The sequence below is a fragment of the Tyto alba genome, unplaced genomic scaffold (assembly GCF_018691265.1).
Source record: "Tyto alba isolate M040663 unplaced genomic scaffold, T.alba_DEE_v4.0 Super-Scaffold_1, whole genome shotgun sequence".
Classification (NCBI taxonomy): domain Eukaryota; kingdom Metazoa; phylum Chordata; class Aves; order Strigiformes; family Tytonidae; genus Tyto; species Tyto alba.
The window spans coordinates 9,809,845-9,816,999 of record NW_024881261.1 but is presented as its reverse complement, the minus strand read 5'-3'; positions in this window follow the sequence as shown (position 1 = coordinate 9,816,999).

Sequence of the window (7,155 nt, the reverse complement as noted above, 5' to 3'; positions counted from 1 at the left end):
GGAAGCCTATTGGACTTTTTGATGTGGCCTTGGGTTCCTCTTGCCTTTTCTTTTTTCTGTGCTACTTTTAATCTGTAATTGAAATATGTTCTTGAAGTGATTAAACTGTCAGCTATGGTTTATATTTATCTAAATACCAGTATAGAATCTAATTTCAAAGTAAATTTCCATGTGGAATTATGTCTCAACAAAGAATATTATATGAAACACTTGAACTAGAACATCCATGCTCTTGGAAAGTGCCTGTTGGACGTGCAAAGTAACCTGCAGTCTGGTTTTACTCATGCGGGGTGTTGCTGCCAGGCCTGTTAGCTGTGCTCCAGGCATGCTGACAGCTTCAGCTGCGCTTTGGCTATTGGATGAGCTGATACAAGGTGGGTGTTCTTGGCTTCGTTTTGTTTTTTTTTTTTTTTTTTCCCCCCAAATCATTATTGTGGAGGGCAGGCTGTGATGAAGGGGGAGGAGAGGCTGTCGCAGCTGAAAACAATGTAAATCTGAGTGTGACTGAGGCTGCTCAAACCCATCAGGTGTGCAAGGGCTGTGCAGCACTGACTATTGCTGAGAAAAGGTAAAATGCAACTCTTTTGTTTTGGTTTGGTTTTGGTGTTTTGTTTTGGTTTGGTTTGGTTTGTTTGTTGTTTTTTTTTTTTTTTTTAGTTGATAACATTTTAAACCTCTGAATTAAAGGTTAGGGAATCTGTGGGAAGGCAGAGGTGCTGAGAACAAGCTCGCTCGCCGGAGCGGGGTGTGCGAGGGGGGCTGCGGGGGGCGAGGGCGGCCCCGGCCCGGCTCCTCCTCTGGCCGCCCCGGCTCCGGGGGCGGCGGCTGCCGAGCGGGCCGGGGCGGTGAGTGCGCGGGGAGAGCCGGCCCGGGGGGGCGCGGGGCTCAGCCGGGGGGCGGCGGCGGCGGAGCCTTCCCGGCCCTGGCGGGGGGGGGGGGGGGGGGGGACACGCCGCTGCTGCGGCGGGCATCTCACAGCCCGTCAGGATCGGGGAGAGGATGGTGGAAGGCACCCGAAAGCCTCATTCCTCAGCCGAGGCCCCGTCCCAGGTCAGGAGAAGTTCTGGCAACATGGGCAGGTTGAGCCCCAGCCTCGGGGCGATTTGCCTTTGGTCTAGTTGCGGGGTGGCCCTGAGGGCTTTGCTCCTGTTCTCGGTAAAGGGAGTTTGGTTATTAAAATAACAAAAAAAATCCACCACCCTGGAAACCTGACCTAGACCACGCTGTAATGCTTTATTTGACTTGTTTTCTATCACTTTTGGGGTGGGGCTGGGGGAAAGTGCTGAACTTGCCAGGGCAGGCTTTCAGACAGGTTGTCTCATGTCCCCAGTGAAAACCTTTCTGCAGAAGATACGTAGACAGCTTAATCAAGTCCTGATCAAGCAAGGATGGAAGGACCTGGAATTATATTTGTAATATACCCAGACACTTGTACTTTATTAAAGAAATCAGAGTAGCCCCTGTCTCTTGAGTATCCGCAACAGCAGTTTTTCCTGATGTGGTGTAGTGGCTAGAGGGGGACTCCCTGTATGGTTCCCAGTTATGCCGCAAATTAACACACCTGTGAGCAAGTTCCTTTGTCTCTCTGTATCTTGATTTCTGTGCGTGTTAGGGAGAGATGAAGTTGCCTTCCCTGGTGGCCTGGGGTGGAAAGGAAAGAGAGAGGCAGCAGGACCCTGCTTCTACGTTTGCTGGGAAAAGGCAGACATTAACATGCGACCTGGAAATTGTGAAGATGATTGCATGGGGGCTTCTGCTAAGATGACTTCCCTTTCGTTCATTTATTTTGTGTAGTGAAGATGAGGCATCACCAGGAGACAAGTCCCATATACAACCACATTTTCTCACTTTCTTCAGAGAGGGCTGTGCTGGAGAGGCTGTGTGTGTGCTCACCCACTCCTCATGTACTGTATGCTCGGGTAGTTAACCATGTCCTCTTCAGTGTGTGCTCCTAAAGATGTCTGGGTCTCCTAGGAAGACTCTAAGAGGAGTAAGTAGATGGAATGACTTTCAAAAAATCTCTTTTGTCCCTACCCCAGTTCTGCAAAGAACCCATGGAACATTCCCACTTTCTGAGGTCCTTTAGGAAGGGCCCACAGACATGGGCATGCAGGTAACAGCTTGTATGTGTTAGCAGAAGTGATCTGATAGAGAAAATTCCCAGGCTGTGGTTTGTCCCTGGGGCTCTCAGAGATGCAACAGGAGGATGAAGTGTGAATTAGGGTTAGTTTTGTAAAAGGGGCTGGGTATGAGATGATCATGAACATCCTGGTGTCATGCATGCTGAGATGAGGACAGACTGCCTCATGATTCAAGGGCTAAACTGAATACTTGAAATGTCAGGTAAGGATTTTTCCTCTCACCCTCCAGCCTCTGCTGTAGGTAATCACTGCAACTGACTGGCTTGAAAAGGTAGAATCCCTCCTCTTCTGCAGTATTGGGTGTTTGGGGAAGGGCAGGCCAGAATTTTGCTTCCTCGAGAGGGTTGTCATAGTAATCTTTAAGTCCTTATTCCTGCTTGTGGTACTGTGAGACTTGCCAGCAGGTGTCTGTGCTTTGAGATCTGCCTTTGTTAGCAATCAGCTTGATGCTCTTTGGCCAGGGTTTTGCTTCTGCCGCAGACAGCAAGCACCCCTTCTAGTGCTGCTAGGAACACACACAGGGGAGGCTCTGGGACAGTGATACCACCAAGTGAAGTAACAGAGAGTTTTTGTCTTGTAAAATGAGGTGACAAACCTAAGGTTTTCCCGTCTGCTATGAAGCTTTTGGACAAAGGCATTTAAGGAGTAAAGCAGAGAGATATTGTCTTGCTGATATGTACAAGGAAGCTGCCAGCTGCAAGGGTACAGGGAGTGTGATCCTCACCCACCTCATTCTTTGGGAACCATTCACAGCTGCTCCTGGTGTAGGTAGGTGGATCAGTAGTTGATCCACCTCAGCTGTGGATGTTTCTGGCTGGTGCAAGGCAATGCAGCTCAGGCCCCCAGCCAGGCACCCAGCTGTAGCCTTCCCAGATTTGCACAGGTCGAGGAGGGGGATGACAGGGGACAATTACAGTAATTGCACCGCAACTCATAGCCTTGAATTAGTAGTTCTCAGTAAGGATATGTGACCAAGTTATCTGCATTCTTTCATAACCCCAATATAGTTATATTGTTTGCATCTTTATTTTCTTATGCTGCTGTTGGTTTGTCCTAAGACACCAAGTTCCCACAGATCACTGTGCCCCTTTTCTCAGCCACTCCAGGAGACATTTCTTACCAGCACCTGCATTGGCTGTGGAGTGCTTGCAATGCTGAGGCAGGCTCTTGATCCTTTGAGTGGTCTTGCATATGGCATCCAGCAAAAGATAAAAAGATAAGACATTAATGGAGACACCCCTGCTGCTCTAGCCACAGGCAAAGTCAGTTGCATGAACACTTTTGTCAGAAGAAACTACACAAAAAGTTTAGCACAAGCTCTTGGGTCAGAAAAATGTCTTTTATTCTGTAGCTTGTGTGTTGTACAGGACTTGAGCTGCAGTATATTGATTTTGACAGTGCCCCATGTGAGCAGTGATGCAAGATCAAGGTCTCTTTATGTACAGGAGTCCTTATTGCGCAGGGGAAAAGAGCCTGTCAAAACTGTTCCTCGCTGGAGAGCCAGGAGGTGGTGAATAAAGAAGCTGGTTTTGCAGATCATCTTATGGAAATTCAATCTTGTTTATCACTTGGAGAAAAAAATTATTAAAGATTTTAGACTGAAATTTGTGCTGTTAGTTTTAAGGAGAAGTAGAACATTTCCTTGTAGCTTTCTTTCTCCTCCCTTCAGTTTTGACTCCCACCATTATCTGCCTCCAGCCAGAGCAGTGCCTGTGGCTGGGCAGAGGGGATGCTTGGAGCTCCCAGCAGAGGTGGCCCACTGCTTTTAAGCCTGGGCAAGAAGAAAAATGTAAAATTTACTTATGGAAGACAGGTTGAGGGAGACTGAAAAATGGGGACAGCAAAATTGGCCTCCTCTCTTCCCTCCCTACACCTAAACATCAGATGAGCCCCTGGCAGCGGGCTCCCCTCAGCAAGCTGGTGCCATGTCCTCCCCAGCAGACAGAGAAACGCTGAAGGGAACCACAGAGTTACAACTGCAGTGACGGGGGGTTGCCTGGCTTGTTAAGAACATGCTTTAATGAATATGCAGCACAATCTTTTCTGCTTTCTCCTCTACTATTAAAAAAAAGGGGGACAGTTTGAAAAATGAGCTGGACATGCATTTTGTGGTGAGACAGGTGGTAATAAAGAAGCTGACTGGTACTTCTACATATCTTCTACTTGTCCCAGTACAAGAGTAATATTTCCCCCAAAGTAGCGTACATGATATTAACTGTTCTGGTAACAGTTAGAAAATGGAGTGTGTTCTTATGGCTGTACACAGGAGAGCATCTCATGGTGGTGTTTCATGCCAGGCAAGTTTAGCAAGATATATGACATCAGCTGCAAGCCTTTTTCCTTTCTTACAGAGACACCAGCCCAGAGTATTTACTGAATCCCTTTTCAGTCAGGTGCTTGCCCCATGGTAGGTGCAGCTGGTTCGATGTCTAGGTGACCACAATGGCCGGTGGTGGTGGGTTCACTGTGTTTTCAGATCACAGTTTGGTTCTGTCTCATTAGTAAGAATAAGCAAGCGCAGATATTTTGCAGATGGTGAAAGACATGTTGGGAAGATACTTGTCAAGAGCTTTTCCCCCTCTGTCTCTCTCTCCAGTCTCTTGTCTTGTTCCTCCAAATAAGGTACGCTCTTACTTAGCTTCGCATAAGTTGTCATTATATTTACGTGGCCAAGTGAGAATCTGGGTACAAAAAATAAGAGTTTTGACTGAGTGTGGTTAAAAAATTTTTTGACTCGCTACTAATGCAGACGTTTTTGAAATTCTCTTTCTTAATGGCCAGGGAGATAAAATGAAAAGGTCCTTCACTCACCACTCCATCACCCAGCAAAGCTGCTGTCTAAAGTTCCTGGGCTGCTGCTAATCCTGGGCTCATGCTGATGAGCAGCAGGTGATGAAGCTTTCTTTCAATTCCTGCTGCTAAGAGTCTAGCTGAGCTGAAAGGCAAAGAACTCATCCTGCAAATTAGTTGATTTAAACCCAAGATTAGTCCAAGTTGTAGGAACATCTTTACCTTTTAATGTTTTGTATGAAAACAACCTGAAATCCCTCCACACCTGTTACATCTGGTTGCAAGCAGAGGCTTGTCCTCCTTTGGGTGTTGTGTGCTCTGGAATTAGCTCCTATAAAGAATGTCCTCGGGACATGACAAAAGGATGACTTTATCTCAGTGGCATGTGCCAGGGCTTGAAGCTGCTGAGGGACCCAAGGGCTTACTCGAAGTCTTGTTTTGTGTTTACCTCCCTTTACTTAAGCAAGCTTGGGATCTGTTAATTTGGCAGTGGCAGTCTAGTGGGGGTTTGGGGAGGATGCGTTAAAGGATGATGCTTGTAAAGCACCTGGTACTGGGTGAAGAACCGCAAGACACAGAGCGTTATTGTGTCTATAATCCCTAAGAACACTTTCTTAATCCCTTGTCTTGTCTGATGTGAGGGGTGTAAGTGAAGGCAGCTTTAAGCATGGGCTTAATGGGCCCTTGCTCTGACCAAAAGTATCTGGGATGGGTGCTAGAGGTTACCCTGGCAGAGGGAAGGGTCAGAGACTAATGCTGTAGTACAAGACAAGCCCATCACTTCGGGTGTCTCACCCACTCTTCCGAAGAGAAAAGATTGCCCAGGGGAGAAGTTTCTGTTGCTTAAAGTTTGGCTTGTGTCCTGGGGTTTAATGTTTGATGTGTCCTTGGGAGTGTGTGCCTGTGTGTTGACAGGGTCTTCCTACCTATGGAAACACAGAGGGTGCTGGCACCCAGTCTCAAAAATTGGGGAAACTGAGGAAGAGAGATACCAGCACTGAACATTAAATCCAAGGTCAAACAATAAAACAGAGTGAGAAACCACCCCTTGGCTCCTTCCTCTGACTAAATAAGTTCCTTCCTGCAGGAGCTAATATACAGAGATGTGTCTGAGGGCGGTAGCAGTGGAAGCTTGGACTGGGACAGGCAGTGTGGGGGCCCCGGGGAAGCCATTTCCTGACCTCCACAGTCCTAAATCACGAGGTTTGACAGATTATGCTTTCAAAGAATTGGTACCTGAAGTGATGGGAATGGCCCCATTTTGGTGATTTCACTGACAAGCATCAGTTCTTCCTGGCTACGTATTAAATATATCATTTACTGCAGAGCCAAGTCTTTCCTGAGGAGAAAAAAAAAAAAAAAACCTCTCTACATTCTTGGAAAAATAATTGGTTAATAGAGCTGGCTATGGAGAAATACACTTATTTGTATTTAACTACATGAAGAAAATCTGCTTTTGTAATGAGGCAGAGACTTAGAATGAATCTGATCAAATTTGCTCTAGTGAGTACACCCAGTGCTTTTAAGCTGGAGAAAAAATAAATATACGTGTTTTAAATAGAAATCCAAGGCCTCTGCCAGACATGCTTTGTCTAAATCTGGGTATGCTTGAAAGTGTCACTGAAGTCCACCTACGATGAGATGGCAGCCTTGCTGATTTCAGAGGGAAAACGAGCAGAAATTTGACTTTGCTGAAGAGTTATACGTAAAAACATCTCCCCAGAAAGCCAGTCCTCGGGACATGTAAGGCGTGAAAGAGCCTGTGGTTGAGTGTTGTTGAAGACCCGCGCTGAGGGTGGGCAGCAGTGCTGGCCGAGGCAGGCCCCGTGGGACACGTCCCCCCCCGCTGTGCTCCACAGCGGGGACCCCTCAGCTGGAGCCCCAAGCGATGGTGGGGCTGGGGGCACGCGGCTCTGCCCTGTGCTCAGTGAACCCCCAGAGGAGCCGTGTGCTCAGTGAACCCCCAGAGGAGCCGTGTGTGGCTCTGCACCAGCCCCTCGAGGGCAGCGGGGGCCCTGGTGGGACTCGGCTTTGAGAGGGAGGTGCAGTGAAGAGGAGGGAGGAAGAGTAGAGGTTCAGGTGGCCATGGAGGGAAGGACAGGAGGGGAGGCTGAGCAGTCACTCCCTCCCCTGCAACGCCTGCTTTCTCCGGTTTTGATAGGAAAGGAGATGAGTATGTAGGGAGACTTTCTTTTCTATCATTCCCTCATTTTCATGCTTTTTC